Source organism: Mus musculus, chromosome 3 (genome assembly GCF_000001635.26).
Source record: "Mus musculus strain C57BL/6J chromosome 3, GRCm38.p6 C57BL/6J".
Taxonomy (NCBI): Eukaryota; Metazoa; Chordata; class Mammalia; order Rodentia; family Muridae; genus Mus; species Mus musculus.
Genome location: NC_000069.6, coordinates 31,299,092 through 31,321,854, shown reverse-complemented (window position 1 = coordinate 31,321,854; position 22,763 = coordinate 31,299,092). Strand labels below are relative to the sequence as shown.

The following is a 22,763-nucleotide window of genomic DNA, read 5'->3' as shown; positions in this document are numbered from 1 at the left end:
ACTAAGTATATTGTCAAGGAAGACACTAAATACTTAAACAGTTGAACCTCCTGCCTCCAGAGTGCTGAAATTACAGGTGTACATCACTAAGCCCTGCAGAGAATGGTGCCTTTATTTGCTATTGCTGTGCACATGAAAGTTCTAAGGGCAGGTCAATGACATGATATGTCTGTTGTCATTTTTTGCAAATAACTTCATTAGCATCCATTAAGAATATCCGCATAAGACTATGGATATTACCTAAAGTGACTTGGGGACTGGATCACTTAGGACTATTCTCTTGTCTAGTAATCTCAAGAAAAAGCATTCTATGTTTGGCAACATTTTGTAAGTTCTCTGTATCTCACCTGCCTAGAATCTATTTCTCTTTTCTGTAGAGACAGTATTCTAACCCCTGCTCTGAGTCTGCGGGAAGTACATGCTACTAACCTTATCCATAAGAACTGTGGCAAGCCTAGGACTCACAGCCGTCATCACATTCCATCTCCCTGATTTAGGGATAGATTGAAAAATGAGACAACAGCACTAGTCAGTGTGTGTCATTGTGGGCCTTCACATGTCATCATGGGCATTCACGTGTCATCACGGGAATTCACACGGGAACTGCTGAAAAAAAAAAAAAACATGTTTACTTCTATTGGATTTGCTAGCTTGTCTCTGTCAGCCAGTCTGTCTCTCTCTCAGTGTATGTGTGTGCGTATGCATGCACGCTTGTGTGTGTGTGTGTGTGTGTGTGTGTGTGGTGTGCACATGTGTGTTGTGATTTCAGAGTCATTGATTACTCTTTACCACCTTCAAGGGCATCTTGGTTGAGGTGAACCTATCTGAGAAAAAATAATCCAAGCTGAGGGATAGAGAAAAGCATTTCAAAATGCTTTTAGAATCCTAGACCCAGCTGTGCCTGACGTTCATGGATTTTCAACTGTATATACATTTCACTTTTAAAAAAGTAATCATGGGGAAGACTTAAGAAACATCACAGGCACACTGCCCTACTCCCCACTCAATTACAGCCCACAGTGGACAGGAAACCAGTTACACACCTATTGCTTTTCTCATAGCCTTTGCTCACATAGTCCCAGGGTTAAGCTGTCATTAGTAAATTTAAATAAGCCAGGCATGAAAAATAAGTGTGATCCATTTGTAGTATCCTAGAGAGGTAGAAACACAGAGGCAAGGTGAAAATGTGAAGCTCTGTCGTCTATTGAGTATGGAGCTTCACTTAGGGCAGAGCTCTGGAGACTGTAAGTGTCCGCTGCACACCTAGCAGTAGTATGTAAGAAAAAAATCACGTGTGAATGTACTGAAACTATAACTGTGAAGACGTTTAAAATAGTAAACTTGGTTCTGCATATTTGCTCCAAACTATTTTTAAAAGTCTTCCAGATTTCTTTATCAGGTTGAAATTGCATGTAAAATGGTTTTTTTAATTTATTTAAAGAAAGGTCCTGAGTCAGCCCCACTATACCAGAGAGTCTGCCAGGCCACACAGTACTCCATAGCCCATTTCACGGGCTAGTTGGTTGTCAATCCTCACATACACAATATGTACAAATCAGGGTTTCTTTACCTTGAATTCACTAACCAGATATGAGGGCAAAGAACTAATTCTCCAAATATTCAGGGTTAGTCCCTTGACTAGACACATTGCTCTCTCCAAGCTAGAGAGGTCACATCACTTCCTAAGAGGGCCACACACTCTCTTCTTAGTCTCACTCACACTGACTATCCCCGCCCCTTTTAAATCTTGAGTATTCCTAAGCCAGTTGTAATCCTGGGTGAGGTGGCCTGGGTTTGATGCAGTGTTCATTTAGCAAAGAATTGGGAATGTTGAGGCCTCATCCAGTGTGAGAAGAAGACAGGCACCTGCTTGTTAAGTCAGCCATTGTCAGCATCTGTTCTGGATAAAACAAGCCTTGTCTTCAAGCTATTGTGGTGATATGGGATAAAGTTTGCCTTGTTTCTTATTATACCTTAAAGTGTGTCTTCTGATAATATATTAATTGGCACAATGTTTACAACGCAGATCATAAAGAAACAAGCAGCAGCTGATTCAGGAAATGGGCGAGTCATAGACACTGTCACCATCGTCTTTGTAATCATGTGGTCACATCTAGAGCTTGAGAGCCCTAAGAACATGTACAGAGACACAAGACCAAACAGACTTCACAGATGTTGTACGGGAGGTGATGGCTTCTCAGAAGAAGAGAAGGGAAACGCATGTCCTCTACTTGATCACTTCTTGAAGAGGTAGTAATGAAGCTTCCTTTGGCCACTGGTACAGAAATGTAGATGAAGACATAAAAAACAGTCACTAGTCTGTGTTTTTCTGTGTGAATGATTCCAAGTGCAATTGTGGGATCAAACCTAGAAAGCAACAAGCCGTCATGGGGGCTGATCCAAGAGGCCACATCAAGTCTTGAATTTTGCTAAAACCTATATTAAGTTACATGGGGAAGATGTCCCAGATCACAATGAACACACAGCTAAGGGCATGGAGTATTAGGCCAGCTTAGAGACATACTGATTATTGAATTCTCCAGCCTGGCAAGTTAGCTCTTGCCTTCAGTCATCTTAGTGGAATTTTTACCACCCGAAATGATAAGACTTTATCACAAGAGAACTTAAATAATACCACACTTTTTTCAGACAGAGGGCCACAAGGCAAGCAAACATTATGCTCTCACTCCCTGGGAATTATAAAGCCATCTTGTGGGATGGCTTGGACCCCTCCCAGCTGGGGCCTGGAAGAGATCAAGACAGGAATTTCATCTCTATTTATAAATTGTCTCTCTACTTCCATCTAATGTCCTGGGATGCTTTACACAGCCTTCGGCCTTCTTAAGAGCTTTAAGGAATGAGTAAATAGAATAAAATATTCTCATTTTCTAAAAGTCATTGAATTAAACGGGAGACAGCTTCTACACAGCAGGTGAATGCCTATCTAAAAGGCTGACAATAAAACAATCACTTTCATGTGATAGATGTCTGCACAGAAGGGGTGATTTGCCTGCCTGTCTCACAAAGGGAATCTGCTGTGGACATAATTGATCCACTACCTCTATAATCCATTATCTACACAGTGGCAGTAGCAAGTGCTGATGAACCTAGAGCATGCTGGGAATTCCATCCAAATGCCATTTCCCCTTCCAATCCCTTTCAGTGCTTATTGCCATTGGGAAGGGAAAGGTCATGGCTGCTTCTGTGACAGTATGACTATGACCTTACATGCGAAGGTGACTGAAAGACGGCTGTCCACTCCATGGTCATTCCTTCTTGCCTAGGACTGGGGAAGGCCATGAACTCTTACAAATGGTTGTAAAATGAAGCCCAATACTATCTGGAGTTCAGTAGCTTTTCCGGTGGGCCTCTTAGCCCTCTCACTGAGGTATCCTCTAGCCTGCCCTAGGAAAACCACACAACCTGGCTTGTAGACTTTTGTCTATAGAACAGCCCTTAGAAGATACTTGTTCCCACTTCCTACTTTTTATGAAAAATAAATGAAGGCTCAGAACAGGAAGTGCCATCACTGAGCTCACACAGCAGACAAAGGCTAAAACTCTTCAGTCCTCTTCATATCCATCTTCTTACAAATCCCACCAAACAAAGCCATCCGTATAGAACAGCGGCATTCTCCCAGTACTTGTGTCTATTGCTCCAAAATTTTAAAACTCCCTAATTGGGCATTGTCACTTCTGTGGGGGTTTGAATGAGAATGTCCCCCATAGGCTCATATATCTGAGTACTTGGTACCCAGTTGTTAGAACTATTCAAGAAGGATTAAGAGGTGTGGCTTGTTGAAGACGTGTGTTATCTCCCCCCCCCCTCTCTCTCCATACACACACACACACACACACACATAAATATCACCCCACCCCCTGCCCCTTCAGGTTATGGAGAGATGGAAGCTCTCAGCACCATGCCTGCCTATATGCTGCCATGTTCTCTGTCAAAATGGTCACAAGTTCTAATCCTCTGGAACCATGAACTTCGAATTTGAAAAGATATAGCCGCCCCCCCCCCATAGACTTGTGTGTTTGGATGCTTGGCCCATAGTGAATGGCACTATTAAGTGGCACTATTAGGAGGTGTGACTTTCTTAGAGTAGGTGTGGCATAGTTGGAGAAAATGTGTTACTGTGGAGCTGGTCTTTGAGGTTATATATGCTCAAGCTATGCCTAGCCTCCCAGTCTCTCCTTCTGCTCCCTGCGGATCATTATGTAGAACTCTTGGCTCCTCCAGCACCACTCCTGTCTGCACGATGTCACGCTTCCCACCATGATAATAATAGACTGAACGTCTGAAACTGTAAGCCAGACCCAATTAAATGCTTTTCTTTGTAAGAATGGCGGTCTCTTCACAGCAATAAAACCCTAACTATGACAGTTTCCTTGGTCATGGTTCTTTGTCATAGCAATAGAAAAGTAACTTAGATACCTTCTTTCACAGGATGAAGTGCTGAGTCTCAGAAAATGTGAACAGTTTTCCAAGGAGCGCATTACTGACACAGAGATGCACTGGGGTACAGATCTAGCTAGCTCTTTGACTTGTAATTCATACTCTACACCTTGACCTTAGAAGTACACAGAAACTCCACCACTCTCGGGCTCCAGAGAAAGATTCTCCCAACATCCACACTCGCCTTCCCTAGCATAGCCTCCACCACTAGATATGGAAGAAACTCCCAAGCACCTGCTGCCTTCCATACTGTGAGATCTTTTCTCAATATTTTCCAAAGTTCTTCCTATTGTTGATAGAAGCATTTCATTATGAACTTAGAAATCATGTTTTATCATATCATTAGACTGCTTTTTCAATCATATATTTTTGGGCAGGGCACAGTGTCCTGTAGACAAATGTGTTTTCATTTTATTATTTTATTTAGACATAAACTAATGTTTATTTGTCCCAGATAAGGCACTGATAACAGACCAAAGAAAAATGTCCATAGAAATCTATTTTAGCAAATTTATTGGGTTTAGTTACAAGGGGATGTATGAGGGATTGACAAGAACTTGGATAACACAGGTAACAGCAATATCAAAGAGTCCACATCAGTATTAGTGACCATTCCTGAAAGCTTCCACTTTGGCACTCCATGTATGACTTACAGGCAACTTGATACATTTTCCCCTTAGAATGCAACACCCCACAAACACACACACACACACACACACACACACACACACAACTGTTACTGTGGATAAACTTGGGTAGGGAACTTGTGAATTCTGTAAATTTTAAGCCTTCTGAGACTTGAAAGTTTTGCTCATTTCCTAAGTCTTGTGTGTTCCTCCATCCAGTAGGGAGTGTTTCACTTGGGAAAACCCTCCACAATACATGTGCTCAAGAGAATGGGGCGGGGGGCGGGGAGAGGAGAGGATTAGCCTGTGGATGATGGACTTGAAAAGAACCTTGGTTTCTCATGAAGACTGTGGCCATTCCGTGTAGGAGCCACTATGGAATCTCGATGCTTATTTTTACCAAACATGTTTGTCAGTATAGACATAGTGCATGAAAACTAATTCTCAGGAATTCCAGGAAGTATGACAATTGGTTCATTCAAAGCCATTAGCCTTCTTCTTTGCGAGTGCCTTTCTTAGACTTCCTGAGAGATACTCAACTTACAGTCTTGACTGCAGTGAGTTTTATGTCTTTTGAGCCTCTGTTTTACATCTACACAATAAAGACAACCTGGCAAGATTATTATGAGGACAAACCCATGTAAATGTTCTTATTCAAAGGCCAGTGTTGGTTGGGGATTTAGCTCAGTGGTAGAATGCTTGCCTAGCAAGCACAAGGCCCTGGGTTTGGTCTCAGCTCTGAAAAAATAAATTAATTAATTAGAAGACCAGTTAATGCTCAATGTCCAGTGCTTAGTAAACATGGAGGAAAGACAACTTCTTTTCCCCTGCCCCCTTTTCTTCCTCCCTGTCTTTCTCTCATTCTCAGTCACCCAACTCCTTTGTCCTGGCTCACTTACCTCTTGTGCTTTCCCTGCTCTCCTCAGATCTTCCTATCACCTTCTATTCTCTGTGCAATCATGCTGACTTTACCTGGACTACGCTAAAAGGGATCCAGGAGGAACGTGGACTAACAGTGGTTTTATTGGCTAGAGGTTATAAGAACTGAGATAAAAATGAGATACAATAGTGAAAGTTTGTTATCTACAGAAAACCCATGTGTGTGGTAGACACTGTTCCCTGTGGCTGACTCTGCTCTCCCTCCAGGAAGTGGAAGCAGTATCCTTGTCCACTTTCCTGTGTTTGCAATGGAGGAGAGCTGGGTGAACAGCCTGACCAATGAGTGGTGGGCGATAGAGTTGAGGTGGTGCTAAACTTTGAGTTTCTGCTGCAGGGTCCAGACCTAGCCTTGCTCATCACAGTGAAGCCTGAAGTATGGTGTTAAAGTAGGGCATCAGAAATCAGGAGTGAGCACCAGGAGCAGATCCACTGGGGCCCAGGAACATGGAGATACGTCTGCTATTGTAAACTACTAGCACTTTGAGTGTTCCAGCATCAAAAATCTCCTGTAGTCTAAACCTTGGCTTTCACATTGTGGCCCCTGCAAAGTTTTTGTTGATAGTTTTTAAGGACTTTAGCTTATTTGTTTGTTGGTTGGTTTGTTTGTTTTAAGCACTCCCCCAAAATCATTAAATTGCAATTTAATGGATCTTTTGAGGGGAAAGAACTGGGGTATGAAATGTGAACCTTGAACCTTGAACTTTACATACATGAGGACTAAAGTTCAATTCCTAAAACACTGACAAAAGCCAGGCGTAGTGGTACACCTGTGTAATCCCAGCACTGGGGCACTAGAGATAGGAGGATCCCAACGGATCACTTTCAACCAATCTAGCTTAATTGGTGAGTTCCAGACCAATGAGAAACCCTGTCTCAGGAGAAGTAGACAAAGTTCTTCTTATGACACCCAGATATTTCTTGTGCACATCAAAGCTGGAGGACACTGATTCCATGGGAGTTGGACTTGACATTAATGACTGCAGAGTTCCAAGTTGTTCTTTTTGTACTTATTTGTCAATCCATCTGATTATCCTATGAAGAAAATATCGATTTGAGGCCAGTGCATCTTTATCATCTCACCTACAATTGCTAGTACCCATTTTAACAAGAAAATGGACTTAGCTAGCCTCAGATTCTGGGAGAGTCAGAGGTGAACAGGCTGATTATAACAGTATTGTTATATTTTAACTTCAATGGTTATCTTTTGTTCATGACAACCAATACCAGTTTTCTAGATAAGGTAGTGAAGGGAAAATGTTCCAACAGATCAATAGGAAGAACTGTACTTACAGAGAACACGTAGTGACATGTAGTGGCCTTGAACTTTCCTTCCAGGCTAAGGAATCATTACTTTGGCATTTCTGACCTCTGACCTCTTTACCCAGCATCACTCATTAAACAATTTTATATACTCTGAAAGGGCTGAGGGTCAGGACAGTACTCTATTTATTATACATTTGGGGATGAGGTGGGCATGTTCAGAACTTACTTTTGGAATTTAAATATCTAGTATAGAATTTGAAGATTGGTAAATATCCAGTCCAAATGATATCAGGATTATTGATTTCCTTTGTTTAAAACTGTATGTACAGGAAGAGTTGTATTGTACACATCTATTGTACATGTCTATTTAGCATGGATGTGTGTACAGGCAAGTGTACAAGTGGAAACACCAGAAATCAACGCCAGGTGTCTTTCCTAGATAGCTATTTTTTAAATAGTATTCCTCACTGAATCTGGTCTGTCTGCACTGCCCTCTTCCAGTACTGCAGATACAGGTACACACGTGTCATTACCGTGGGTGCTGAAAATCTATACACAGGTCTTTATAGCCATGTAGCAGGCACGTGAGGAGCTGAGCTTTCTCTTCAGGCCAGGGTTATTTTTTTAGCACACCTTCAAGGTGACCTGACATATGTTGAGTTTCAACCGTGCCTTCCTTTTTATCTTCCTCAACCCAGAAGCACTGCTACCCGCCAAAGGGCTCCACATCAGCCTCTGTCTGGCCAGGGCGATATAGTGCCTTGGACTTCTTAGTCTTTGAATCTGTCAGAGGCAAGAGATAAGACCACCATCGAGCTTGGAAATCTTCTAGGGGAAAACAAAAACAAAAGCTTAAGACATTCACCTTCATGAACCAGGAGACAATATCAAATCATTGTCTTAAAGCCTCCGGCCAATCCCTCCCTAGTCGAGCTATCATTCATTAAAGTAGTTCAATCAGAGGGATGTCATTGATGGCCCTGCAGATAAACAGTCCTAGCAAAAGGGTAAGATGTTCTTTGCTCATATTTGTGTGTATCCATTCTCCATCATTAAGCTGAAGAGGGCCCCCAGGACCCTATTCTCATCAGGGTACTGATCTCCACAGCTTCAACACCAGAGATCAGCAATCTGCTCTGCATTATTGATGGCAACATCCTGAGTATCTCAAATATGTATTCAACAAGTTAATCAATATTTCTACATAGTCCATTTGCTGGGACAAGGAAACTAATAAATAATAATATGTGACCTGTCCAGATTTAATTAAAAATATCACCGTTTATTAGTTTGATAGTGTGAAGTATACTGATCCTTACTGTCATGCATGGCTCTAAATATTTGGCACTATTTCCTTTCCAATAATGTCAGGGGCTTCTGATAAGGTTGGTATTCACCAGGAACTTTTCATTAAAGAAGGAGGTGAGAGGGACCTTATCAAGAAATCATGTTAAAGTGTGACTTTGAGTTGCAATCTGTGCAAGATCTGGCCCTTAGTTTCCCTCTCCTGCCCTTTGCTGGGTAAAGCTATCTTGGGCATTCAGAACTGATTTGGCCCTAATCAGAGTCCTACATGATTACTGTAAAGGCATCTCAAATCTTCTAAAATGCATACTTACCCATCTAATTGCTCATAAAGGCATTAATGTTTAAGGTCAAATTAAGTGACCCCATGCTTATTCTTCTATGTGTTTCCTGATAGCATTGCAGGGATGGGTAGTGTCTTAGTCCGGGTTTCTATTCCTGCACAAACATCAGGACCAAGAAGCAGGTTGGAGAGGAAAGGGTTTATTCAGCTTACACTTCCATACTGCTGTTCATCACCAAGGAAGTCATTACTGGAACTCAAGCAGGTCAGAAAGCAGGAGCTGATGCAGAGGCCATGGAGGGATGTTCCTTACTGGCTTGCTTCCCCTGGCTTGCACAGCCTGCTCTCTTATAGAACCAAGACTACCAGCCCAGAGATGGTCCCACCCACAAGGGGCCTTTCCCCCTTGATCACTAATTGAGAAAATGCCTTGCAGCTGGATCTCATGGAGGCATTTCCTCATCTGAAGCTTCTTTCTCTGTGATAACTCCAGCTGTGTCAAGTTGACACATACAACCAACCAGTACAGGTAGGGTGTCAGAGGCAGCACTTCACCTAGACAAATTTTAAAGTAGCATGTGCAGGAACATTGATGGCTCCTGGATCAATGGTTTCCCTAAAAAATATGGAAGGCCTAGATAGATATCTAAAGCTTATTAAGGAAGTGTGCCAGGACTTGGGGTTGGAATTTGCTTAAGGGTAGCAGATTCTCTGGTTTGTGTCAGGGTTGTGCTGGGTTTGTTAGCAGTGGATTAGAAAACAGTTATCACTTTTCCAATATCAGCGAAGGTCTATTCCTGCTCTTGGACTAGGAATGTTTGGGGTTTGGAACTGACTGATCTTTCTTTTTTAATTAATTAATTTATTATATGTAAGTACACTGTAGCTGTCTTCAGACACCCCAGAAGAGGGAGATCAGATCTCATTACAGATGGTTGTGAGCCACCATGTGGTTGCTGAGATTTGAACTCAGGACCTTCAGAAGAGCAGTCAGTGCTCTTAATCTCTGAACCACCTCTCCAGCCCTCCCCCATCTGTTTTTTTAGATTACCAACCTAAACCCTGTTATGCTGAAATACGGCACAAAATTACACCAATTCGTAAATATCCACTGCTGAGATTCTGCCTGGCATCCAAAAGATGGTCCTGGATGAGGAGAGATTAATTTTAAAAGATCCATCTCAGAGGAGTGTGGCACTAATCTCTGAGACCTGCATAGCCCTTGAGTTTCAGGTACACTTGTAAACTTGGGGATTTCTCAGTAGCTGTCCCCTAACAAACCCCAGCTTCCCTCTCCTAAACCCGTAATATACCTGGACTAACACGGGCAACACCTCCTGCTGGCCACAGGTTTATTATGTATTTGTTTATGCTTTACCACTATAGCTTCTCATAGGCTAACGATTAGTTCATCTGAACAACAAAACTGTCTCAGAGAGTAGACATTCTCTGCCCATTTTTAAGATAAAACTCCGAGGCCTCAGGCGATCAGTCAAGGATTACATGTGTCCCCTGAACAGCCTGCTTCAACATCCCAAATTCTGACTCTTTAACCTTACCCTTTTTCTGCAACATCTCACAGCTTTGTGGGCATCCAAAGAAGTCAGAAATACTATGAACAACTAGTTAAAGGCTTAAGTCATAGTGATGGCTCACCAAGGCTCCTGTAGGCTCAAGGGAGTGTTGAGCATGAATGGTGAATGTACCAGGACTGTCCGGGCCATGATTGGACGTACTTAGATGTGAACTTGCCCTACGTGAAAAGACAGCAGCCAGCCAGTAATCTCCCTGAACACAACAAACTTAGTAACTTTTATTTCTCATAGAAGAGGTTTACATGGCATCAGCTCCATTCCACTAACACATACATAAATAACATGCTTCTTGTTTTCTGAAATGTATTATTATTTTAATAGAGGCAAGAGAAAGACTCTCACTTACCGATCTCTGCGTGTGTCTAGCACTGAGTTAGGCAACTTCAAGAGCATGTCAACTCTCTCTACAGTCCTAGGAGATGTTCATTTCACAGACAAGGGAAGAAAAAGCAAGACGTTAAATGCTACAAGTCATAGATTGAAAATCCTTGTAGATCTTCAGAAACCTCAAATCCATGAAATGTTGTGGACTCTAAACTAAGCTGGATCTATTTGAGCTTTTGGTCTTGTCTTCTTTGAGAGCTGAGAGAGAGACTAACCTCCCCATCCCTTGTTTACAGTGACAGTGAGGTGGAGGGGGAAAAGTTAAGAGTACCAAGACCACCTCAAGGAGGTAGTGGGGTAGCTTCCAGCGAGCAGGAAGCAGGCCTGGCTGGGTAGCTGAATCCAGGAGAGGTGGAGCTGTTGGCAGAAGCCAGCCCAAACAGTACAGCGACACTGCAGAGTCCTACCCCACCCTGCCTTCCCAGAGCATAGAACTGCCCGGGCTCCTCTGCTCCAAGCACCAGAAAGGTAGCAGAGGCTGGAGGCCGCACCTGGAAGGCGGGTGAGGTGTAGTGAGTGACAGACCCGGGGGGCGGGGTGGGGGGGCGGGGGGGTGCGGGAAGGGGCGGCGGGAGTGGTGCTAGGACTCGGTAATGGAAAGGGCTGGGTTAGCCACGTGATTACAAGGAGGCGGAGATAGGCAAGCTGGAGAGCAAACTGGCAGGCGCGGGAGGGGTGCGGAGGGGTTTCAATCTGAATAATTGAAGAGCGATTCAGCAACGTCCGCTGTCTCCTGCCTTCCTTTATCACTACCACCGCCCTCATCTCAGCTCTAAGTGCAGACCGCCGGACATTAGCATCCAGTTCAGGCCATCACCTCCAGCCCCTCTGGTGAGTGGATGCCCTCTTCACCACAGTCTGTGCCCCCAGCGCGGCCCCGGGCTTCCCAGCTGGACCCCGGAGACTAAGATGAACCAGGGAGCCCCAGACACCTGCAGGGTGGAAGCGGGAACATGGCGCGGAGGTTGAGGGCGACCTACGGGAAGGGGATCTCTGGAAAGACCAAGGAGCGAGGTCAGGGTCGCGCGGGCTTCCACTGGGAATGGGTCCCCCGGTAGCATCCTCGATGAGGGGACTCGCGGGAGCCGGCAGGCGGAGCGCGGGCTGGCGCAGCCTCCGCTGCGGCGGGAGCGAGAGGCTAAGATGCTGGGGATGACAGTGTGGGCCTCCCAGGTCTCCGCAGTCGCGGGGCCCGTCCTGTCCTCCAAGCCTATCCACGCACCTGACGGGGGCAACTGGGCTCTTGGCCTGGGATTGAGCCCTTGGAAAAAGGAGAGGTGTTTTCCGGGCCGCAGTCCCAGAGGAAGGCGGGGACATGAATCTGTCCTTTAACCAGAGCAAAACTCTTCAAAGGGACTCCAATGGAGCCCTGCGCCCCGACTAGGCTGGTGCGCCACGAGGACCATCTGTCCCCGGCCAAGCGGGAGACCGTGCAGTGAGGAGGATGTGACGGGAGAGCTATCTGGGTAGGTTCCTGCCCGGAGCCCGCGGCTCTCGAGAGGACTCTCGCACGCACTGCTTCGCCTCTTTGGGGCCTTTTTCCCAGCCCCAAAACACATCTCAGTTTCCCACAAATTCTGAGGGCCAGAGTAGGGTGGCGTGGCCCCAAGCCTTCTGTCTCCACTGAGTCACCCTCCTCCCCCGCCAAGTGTGCATTTTACATCATGATCAAACTGTAAGGTAGAAGCTGTCAAATGACTTACAGAAGAAAGATGAGGGAAGGTGGAAGCAGCACAGGCTGTCGTCTCTTCTTGATAGTGATTCCGCTACGTGTGCGAAACTCGGTTCATTGAGAGCTTGAGTTGAGAGACTCAAAGGATGTTCGCCTGCGTGGCAGAGGCAGTAACTGGCCAGAGTAACTAAGGGTTGCAGGGATAATCTGCCTCTGAGAGCTGGGGACAGGTTGAAGAGCTGGCTAGAGTTGGGATGGTGTGCCGCTGTCCGGGGTGCTGAAAGTTGTCTGCTGCGCGGTAAATACCTGGGGACTGGTGGGATCCGTGCTGGCTGGTCAGCTTTCCCTGCAGTTGAGATCTAACACCTAAAGGGCATTGTCTCGTGTTTACCAAGAAAACAAGCGAGTATCCTTTGCTTTCCCAGTTCTCTGCTTTCCCAGACTTTCGTTGGAGGTTCCCAGCATGTCTGGGTAGAAAAACAAGGGGGCCCTGTCATTCCAGGATGTGGCTTGATAACTCTGGATGATGCCCTCGTTCTTCCTGTTCCAAGTCTTCCGGTTCATAGTGTTGAAAAAGCAGTTAGGGATGCTGTCCTGATAAACATTTCTGTAGCTTTTAGGAACCAGAGAACTGTAAGTCTACAGAAAAATAAGTGGATTAATTAAAAGGGAGATGGATTCAGGCTTGCTTTGGGTTATGACTCTCCTCTGTATGCTTCTGTCACCACCGCGTATTTTCTCATCCTCCAAACACAAATTTTAATACACTGTAGGTTTATTTCTTTAGTGTTCCATGGGTGGGATGAAGAATGGGGTGAGGCAATGGGAATGGGGGCGGGGAGAGACTATTTACTGAGCATCTATACTCTGCTAGACAATGCCATCTAGTTTAAACTTCACACCAGTGCTTAACCGTATATAACACAGATGGAAAATCTACAGTTAGGGATCTTGAAAATCTACAGTTAGAGGTTGCGTTCACACTGTATACTGCTCAGCTCCCATGTCCAAGTCACTTATATGATCTTGCTCATGAATGTAACTTTCAACAGCTGTGATGAGAAGCAGGGATATAGTAATTGACAAAAGGAGGGCTGCATTCTCCTTCACACACTCCGTTATCTCTCTAGTCATTTCTTCTTTAATCTGCTCACCCACCCACTGTCACTCGCCCCCACCCTGCCAACTGTCTTGTGCTTGCCACAACTGTTCACACAACTTGAGCGCCAGTTTTACAGAAACAGGTTGGAAGCTAAACCAGCAGGCTTTCCTGGAAGGACAAGAACGGGAAGAGTGAAACAGTGAGCAAGCCTGGAAACCCAGATATGCCTTCATTTTAGATTCGTTCTGTTGTAATGGTGGTAAACATGTGTTTGGCAACGTTGTTTTACAGAAAGCAGACTGTGGGAACTCAGGGCTCCCATTCTTCCCAGTCACTTAATTGAAGTTAGTATCTTAATCCTGCAAATACTTTCCAGAGCCAGCACCCTTCTCACTCACCCACAGGGCCTGAACTATTTACCCGCAATGCCTTCTTGGTCACCTTTCACAGATAATCACGATAAGGCACAAATGTCTAACATGCAGATAGTCATTCCCCTTAGCTATTTCTCCCATCTTTTTCCTCTTCTGGTTCCACTCCAGTGCCGTCTACCTCAGTGTCCCTGAAACACATAACCAATCTTCAGTGATGTTTCCCATAAAGCAAACAGGGATGATGCTGTGGCTGTCTCCACCATGCCCTTGTTACCTATACTTTCTCTGACTCAGTCCAATGGCACAATTTTCCCCAAACTGATGATGCTAAGCAGTTCTCCATGCTTCAGATGGACTTGGAAGAAGGCTCTAAAATAATCTAGGAAGATATACAAATCACTAAATAGTGCCAGCGTTTATAAAATGCTCTCCACAGGTTAGTCATGATGCCAAGTCCTTTCATCTATCGTTTCTTGGGGTCTCCCCAATTCTCTCAAGTACAGAGCTTCATCAGAGACTGTCCTGAGATGGCCAGCCATCCTAGCAGACTCTGACAGCTCATTCACTTCTCCGTGCTTCTTTTAACAGCCTGTAGTAAAATCTCATCTTCATTCTTTGGATTCCTGTAGCCCTGGTGAGTAGACATTTTTACACTGAATTGATGGTGCTGTCTTGCTCCAAATCTTAGTTTAGAAATTCAAATTCAATCCAAATGGCACTGAAATGCAAATGGATCTTCCATCTTCCATTTGTTAGTCCTTCCTCAGAGATCCCCAGATGTCTTCTTGTTGTTATTGCCAACAATTTGCTTCAGCCCCTCCCTCCTTTATGCCCAGTTAAGGCATAATTCATATTAAGTTCATATTAAATAACCCCACAAGCCTAAAGATGCTACTGATGGGGTGTTCTGGGCCCTATGAGCCATAATCTTAAACCATATAGAACCTCTCTGTCCAGTACAGTAATCAAGAGCTACATAGACCTATTTAAAGTCAAACTGTAACTAAAATGTTTAGAAGTCAGTCAGTATCTCATATTTCAAGTGCTCAATAACCATAGGTGACAAGTGATTATCTTGTCAGAAGCTTTGTTAGACAATGCCACTTTAGAAAGTGCTAAAAAAAAAAAAAAAAAAAAAAAATTCTCACGGCAACAAAGAACTAGGCATTGAGACAAATTAAGGATTCAAGACTCTTTTGAAGCTTCTTCCCAGAAAGGAGAAAAGAATACTTGTGCCTACTCTATCTCTAGCCCCACAGATGGACAGGGTAGTCCAGACAGCAAGGAGCTCTGTATCAGCTTTGAGGAGCTGATAACCTCAAGAATCTGCTTCCTATAAACTCTATAAATGGGGTGGTGGTTCGGTTTGGTTTGGTTTGGTTTGGTTTGGTTCGGTTCGGTTCGGTTCAGTTCAGTTCGGTTTGGTTTGGTTTCCTAGCTTCCAATCTAGAGGTAACCTTACTCTTGTCCAGAGTTCAAATACACATAGTAATGAGTGTCTCTCTTATCTTAGTAAATACACTGTGATAAGCAGGGGAGAAATAGATGGCTTGAACCAGGAGTGCGTGTGCCAGTTGGTGCCATTATACACCTAGACTCCCTTCTCATCTGTAAAACATACATGGGATTTCCACAGCTGCCCCAGACAGTGTGGGAAGACTGAAGGACAGCTAGATGAGAGTACTTTTAAAGAGTGTGATTGAACACAATTGTTGATCATTACTTCCAGATATAATATAGCCTATGCCCAAACAAGGTAGTCCAGGTGGAATGGCTTCTGCACGTATTTTAAATCTTTGATAAGAATACATTTTGCCTGTATTTTCATTTTCATGTTGAATTTAAATTTTTGATTGTTAAAATTTCTCATTGGTTCGGGTCTATTAATAGAAACTGTGCACCGTTTATAGTTTAGTTTATTTGAGCCTGCATATTTCCCTCTCCGAAAAAAAAAAAAAGTCATTAACTAAAGGTTCTTAGTGTCTCGAAAGAGAACTGCTGTGATATTAGAGATTCAGAAATTTTAAAAGTGTATTATGGGTTTTCCTCAGTGCAGACAATGAGAGGGATTAATTTTTAAAAATAATGTCTTATTACTAATGAAATGCGTGCCAACCCATCTCATAAGTGAGTGTGAACAAAAATAACCCTATCTCATGCATTGATTAAGCCAAAAGAAGGGTACAAGTCTATTACTTCAGCTGAATTCTTGAGGCTGCTCTGCATTAAGTATTCTGGCCTTAAATAGGAGCATTTGTAGTGTGGACTCCTAAGCCTAGTACCTTGTTTGATGCTATTCATGCCTCAAGTAGGAGTGCTTTCATATGCAGCCATGGCTTGTTGCACATTTGTTTCTTAGCCATTCTCCTCTTTTAACACTGGGCCAACACAGGGCTCAGATACTGGACAAGATAACCCTGCAAATGAAATTCTACCAGCAGATGAGTTCTTTCTTTAAAAACATAGGACACTAATTCTTTGAGAATTTCGCATATGAATGCCACAGCACGTACTTGATCATATTTACCTCCCTCCCCACACTCGTCTCCTCAACGCTTCTCAGAGATTTACCCAACACCCTACTCCTCCCGAGTCTAACTCTTGGTTGTATTTGTTGCAGCTGTTGAAGACTTGGGGAAGTCCTTATGCTGCTCTATCAGCAGAGCCCCTAAGAAATCAAAATGAGATGGCCTAAAAGGAATCAGACTCTCTGGCAAGGCATTTTCTTTCTCAGCCATTTCAGCATGACAGGGAGATGGGTGGTGACTTGCAAGACGCACTGCCAGGGAGGATCAGACACTCTTGGGTGGCAGGCAAGCGTGTCATTCTCAGGCCTTCCTTACATGAAACTGCATTAATAAAGGAGAGGTTATATTCTGAAAGGCGGATGACCCTGGCCTAGTAAATCATCTTAGTTTAAGTAATCAGCATCTTCAGTTGAAAGTCAATTATTTGCATAGTACAAATTGTTTGTTCTGTGGATGGGCCTAGATTTTCAAAAAAGCAGAAACGCTGTTACCCCGAGCTGAAAAGAGTCTTCCGTGTTTGTTAATTAATGGAATCCTCTGACTTTATATTGAAGGAACAGAGAATTAATAATTTAGTTCTGGCACTGGCCTATAGAGCTTCCAATCATCCAATTAGTCAATAGTGTAATTGAAAGTGGTCTCATCCTGGCACAAAAACATGATGGCAAGGGTGCTTGAAATCTTATAGCCTGGCACAGGGGCACTCAAAGAGAATTTGCTGAATTCAGGGATATTTATGTGCTTACTGGCCATACACTCAGCTAGCCAACCCTTTCTCAAGAAATGAGTATTTGGGGCTACAGAGATGGCTCTGTGGTTAAGGGCACTTGCTCTTGACGAGGACCTAAGCCTTATTCACAGCACAAATCGGTGGCTCAAAACCATCCTTAACTCTAGTTCCAAGGAATGCAACTGCCTTTTTTGACCTCTGCAGGAATACACATGGTACACAGACATACAGGTAGGGAAAACATTCATATGCATAAAATAAAATTACTTTAAAAGAAGAAATGAATATTTTCGAGGCCAAAGAGAAGGCTCAGTGAATAAGTAAAGTCTAGGCAAGCACGAAAGACAAAATCTGGATCCTGAGAACCCATATGGAAGCCAAGCATGGTGGCATTTGCCTGCCACCCCAGAGCTGAGAGAGAGGGTTAGAGATCCAGGGAATCTGACTGATCAGTGAATTCCAAGTTCAGTAGAGAGCAAGAGAGAAAGATTCCCCACATCAACCTGGCCTCTACCCATGTGTGCACCCTCATGCACACGTGCACATGCATTCATCAACAGAGAGAGAGAGAGAGGATAACAAAAATGGATGTCTTCATGATACAAGCTTTTAACAAATAAAACGGGACGCACACATAGAACACCACATTTTACTCTGATATTCTCAGTGCCTCAGTGAGTCACAGAAGGTAATACTAGCCAACAAAGTCTGCTCCTAAGAGTTATGTCATGCTGACACCATCAAAGGACAGGTGATATGTCAGCCACGCTGGGTCTTGGATTTTATTGTGGGGAGGCAGCTCCATGAGCGCTAAGCTTAGATTGAGTTGTGTGTCTTTTTCTACTTTTCTGTCATTTTCCACTTTAACTTGTCATTTCCTTGACAGCATTTGGTCAGCTTTCATGGTAGTGACAGGAATTGCTATTTTTATGAATTCAGAAGAAGCACAATGTAGCATGAAGGCAAATACATTAATTACCGGAGAGCCCTAGGGTCTGATGGCTTGCAGATGGGTATCCTTTCCCCGGAATAACCAGGTCTGCATTTAAGGGTGTTTACTGGGGATAAATGGAGGGAGAGAAAGGGGGGGGGTAATCATTCTAGTCCAGCTCATCAATAAACAAATGCTTAGAATTAATTGATTCTTGTTTGGCAAAGGCAAAATATTCCTACCCAGTAAACCAACTAACAAATGAGCAGGCTGATCTCCACACCCTTGCATTGTTTGAAAAAATTTCCCCTTTGTTTATTCTGTTTTATCAGTAAGTTAAAAAAAAAAAAACCAACTGGACGTTCTTCAGATAAAATGGTCTTCCTAATTTGTCTGCACTGATTGTTTATTAGAGATTTAGTCTCTAACAAATTACTGTTATACTGCTATTTTGTAACTACCATATAATCTAGCTGTCTTATGCCCACAGAGATCTAAGCTAAGCTTAGTCATTCAAATTAATGGCAAAGGCAGAAGTAAGGCCCAGGCTCCTCTCTCTCCACCCACTAAACATCACGCATCTTTCCATTCCTCATGACAACTCGTTTAGGCAGCAGCTTTAGGTCCTTCTACTAAACTTTTACCAAAGTACAAAGTGGAAGGGCTGGATTCTACTCTCTTTCTCTTTGTTAATTTGGGATGTGAAATGTTCTGTGAGTCTGAAGATCTGGTTTCCTTCTCAACTTCAAGTGTACTGGCTACAGAATCTGAACAGGTATCACTTAACTTCTACAAGAGCTTTGCTTCTTTATCTCCTGGGGAAATGGTTCAGTCATGAAGGTGTTTGCCGGGCAAGCGTGAAGCCTTGAGTAAGTAGAGGGTAGTGACAGGCACTGGTAACCCCGGTGCTGGGGAGGCAGAGACACGAAGACCGAGCCCTGGAGCTCACTAACCAGCCAGCCCAGCCAAATCATCAAGTCAGATGAAAACCAGAGATGATCTGAGAAAATAGGGTCAAGAGGGACTGAGGAAAACACCTTGGGTTTGATCTTTGACCTACACACACAAACACAAACATCCATCCCCACACACAAACCCACACACCCACACACACATACTCACACATACACACACACACACAAACCCACACACTCACACACACATACTCACACATACCCACACACACAAACACAAACACATACCCACACACACATACTCACACATACACACACACAAACACACACAGATCATAGAATCTGCCCTCTCATCTTACAAAAAAGGACAATGAGAACAGCTGTTACAGCTCCTTATAGTCTACAAAATCTTTATAAAGAATAAGATGTGTTTTCTATTTTTCCAATGATCCCTGAACTAGGATCATCAATTAAATCAATGACATTAGAGTTGAGAACATCTTAGGTGGAATTTGCTAGTCCAGAAAGTTGTGCTTATGTGGGAGGCTTTCTGATTTTTTCTAAAGCCAACAGTTTTCCGCCTGGGCAATGTCTCCTTACTAGCAGGCATTTTTCATTTTCATGGATACTGTCTTAGTCACTATTATATTGCTGTGAAAAGACATCATGACCATGGGGACTCCTATTGAGAGAAAGCATTTCATTGGCAGATGGCTTACAATTTCAGAGGTCTAGTCCATTATCATCATGGTGACATGCAGGCAGGCATGGTGTTGGAGAAGTAGTGGAGAGCTACATCCAGAGAGGCAGAGGGAGAGAGAGAGAGAGAGAGAGAGAGAGAGAGAGAGAGAGAGAGAGAGACAGAGAGACAGAGAGAGAGAGACAGAGAGACAGAGAGACAGAGAGAGACAGAGAGACAGAGAAACAGATAGAGAGGCAGAGGGAGAGAGAGAGACAGAGACACAGATAGACAGATAGAGAGACAGACAGAGACAGAGAGAAAGAGAAAGATAGACAGACAGACTGAAAGACACAGAGACAGGCAGGCAGGCAGGCAGGCAGGCAGGCAGACAGACAGACTGGCATGAGTTTTTGAAACCTCAAAGCCCACCCCCAACAACAAACTTCCTCCAACAAGGACACACCTCCTAATCTTTTTCAAATAATGCCACTCCCCAGTGACTAAATATTCAAATATATGAGCCTATGAGGGTTGTTCTTATCTAAACCACCACAGACACTGGGGAGAGAGAATATACCAAGTAGGGTACACTGCACAAAACAAGCCTTCAAAGTAAGACTTGTTTCATGCAAATGCTAGACACGCTCTCTTCTGCTGACAAACACTGTTCTAAGCTGTGTAGTGCTCTTGATCCCTAATCATCAGTTAGAGAGAATTTACTCTTGGTCTCCTCCCTGAGATGAAATATACCTTGTTTGAGATATAAAACAACTCAGGAGCTTTACCGGGTTCCTAAGGACTTTATTAAGAAGCCTTAAAAAACTGAGTCAGAAATCAGTGTTTTAAAATCATCCTTAAGACCGCCAATCATGACACCTTGAGTTAAGGGACCCACATTATGAAAGGGGAGAACTGACTTCTAAAAGTTGTCCTCTGGAGTCCACACACACGGCATTATGTGTGTGAACTTGAACATACCTGAGTGCATATGTTGATCTCTCTCTCTCTCTCTCTCTCTCTCTCTCTCTCTCTCTCTCTCTCTCTCTAACTTGTATGAGCGTGTGCACGCATGCACACAAACACACACACACTAATAAATGTAACAGACATTTTATTTAAAAAAAATAACAAACAATTTCTAAAAGCTTCTATAATCTCAGTTGGGTCAGAATACTAATAAGTTAACATGATGGGAAGCCTAAATTAAAGATTTGGATTTAGGACCCAAAACAGTAGGTCATGTTTCTGAACAATGTCTTCCTTACTGTTTATTGGTTTATGGCTTTTCTTTATGATACATGGAGTTAGCTAAAAACCCAAACCTTAGACCCCTTCTGGGCAAATACCAGTAGCAGTCTGACAATGGGAGGAGCGTGAACCTTGGCAGGGGTACATACAGCACCCCACATGCTATAACATGCTGTCTGAAGAGATCAGAGATTCTCAGGTGGATAAGTGAGGAAGGAAGAGGGCTACTGAGGAAATGCAAGCTATAGAAATGCTAACCATGCAAACAGCAATGGCACATAGAGGGCTGAGGTGCAGCCCTGGGAATGATAGGAGTCTAGAGAGACTTGACTGCAGTTAGGGAGGGGGCTGTTCCTATAGCCTGCAGATTATTCTTTGAACAGAGTTTTCTATAAGTGTTTTAGGCACACCACTGGAGCCAAGTCTAGTCTGTAGTCTGTGGCAGACACCAGAGTCAGAAGCTAACCTTAGAACTAGAAGGTATTTCAGAAATCATCTCAGCCATCTCCTTTCCAGATTTACAGCTATAAATTATTAAACCTCAGCGATACTGAGTTGTCCAAGGTCAGCCTCAAGTTTGCTCCAGTGTTCAGAAACCACACTCATCACCTGAGCACAGTCCAGTGACACAGAGAGTGATTTTAAACACCAAAGAGACTCTGTGTTTTCTGTTGCTTACTATTAGGAAAAAATTCTTTCCCTACAGTCTGGCACGGATCAAGTCTCTGGCTGTGCCCATATGAGAGCATCCTCTTCAGAAGTGCTAAGAAAAGGTACACCAGCATTGTAGCATGCTTCTCTGCCCCTACCTCACGCGTCTTCCCTTGCCTCCTCACTTCAGACTGACAGGGATTATAGAGGCATAGCCTGAGTAGAAGGCATCTTAATCTCCAGTGATTCTGTCTGTGTTTGCCTATCTGTGCTTGCATATCGATGACCACAACCCATTTTCTAGATGAGTGAGCCTTCAGAAAGATGAAGCAGCCTGTGCCCGAACACATCCGATGCAGAACTGCAGATGCCAGAGCTCTGGTGAGATCTGTGGCACAGCTCAGCTCCTCACCCATCAACATAATTCTAATAATTTATCCAAGTTTATAGGCTAAGATTTTTCATCACAGCCAAATCAATCTGTGACTATTTGGGATTCCAAGGTCATCTGTTTCTTACTCCTCCTTTCTTTTCTTGCTATTTTTCTTTCACCTTTAAGACAGCACACATCTGGCACAAATTATCTAAGCTAAGGAACTCACTTTATAAGAATAAGAACCAAGGCCCAGAGAAGGAAAGCCACCTGTCCATGTCTGCATAGGTAAAGCAGGATTACAGTTAGAATCCTACTCTGCTAGGATAAGCACACTTCCCTCCATAACTAACTGCTTTTGCCCAGGGAGAGTCCCAAAGCTCCTTCCCTCTCCTTACCCAGCCCTCCCAAAGTGAATGTAGATACCTGTCTACAAGGTGTCCACTGGTCCATATCAAAACCTTCTCAGAAGTTTCTACGGCTTCCTCTCCACCATTAAATACCAGTCCATACATTCCATAAAGAAGCCACCTAGGAAAAAGCTTAGAAAGCTTTCTGGTGCAGGAAATGCATAGGACTAAGGTCATTATTCTAACAATGAATACCACAGCAGAACAATAAACACAAAGAGACAGAGGCCAGGATCCCTGTGAATCCTGCAAAGTTCACCCACTGTTCAAGGTAAGGTTTTTAGAGATCAAAAGC

At 43.7% G+C, this 22,763-nt stretch overlaps 1 protein-coding gene and 1 long non-coding RNA gene across 6 annotated transcripts in view; one reads left to right on the top strand and one right to left on the bottom strand.

Moving 5' to 3' along the window:
- Positions 1–4,954: 4,954 nt before the first annotated feature.
- Positions 4,955–20,330, bottom strand: Gm15496. 3 transcript variants are annotated; one of them, XR_001783801.2, is made up of 4 exons: positions 12,557–20,330; positions 10,816–10,881; positions 7,820–8,114; positions 4,955–7,055 (listed from the first exon to the last, which is right to left on the bottom strand). It is a non-coding gene; the product is annotated as a predicted gene 15496 (long non-coding RNA). The 3 variants fall into 3 exon arrangements; XR_003954456.1 differs by lacking the exon at positions 12,557–20,330 and adding an exon at positions 11,134–11,377; XR_880740.3 differs by having other exon boundaries at positions 4,955–8,114.
- Positions 11,288–22,763, top strand: part of Slc7a14 (solute carrier family 7 (cationic amino acid transporter, y+ system), member 14) — a 107,714-nt gene continuing 96,238 nt past the window's right edge. Inside the window, exon 1 of one of the 3 annotated variants that reach the window (XM_006535472.4) lies at positions 11,288–11,355. The gene's annotated coding sequence lies outside the window, so the exon portion shown is untranslated. Of the gene's footprint in view, positions 11,356–11,535; positions 11,868–22,763 lie in introns of those variants that run through there. The other 2 variants (NM_172861.3, XM_030252613.1) reach the window with 2 other exon arrangements.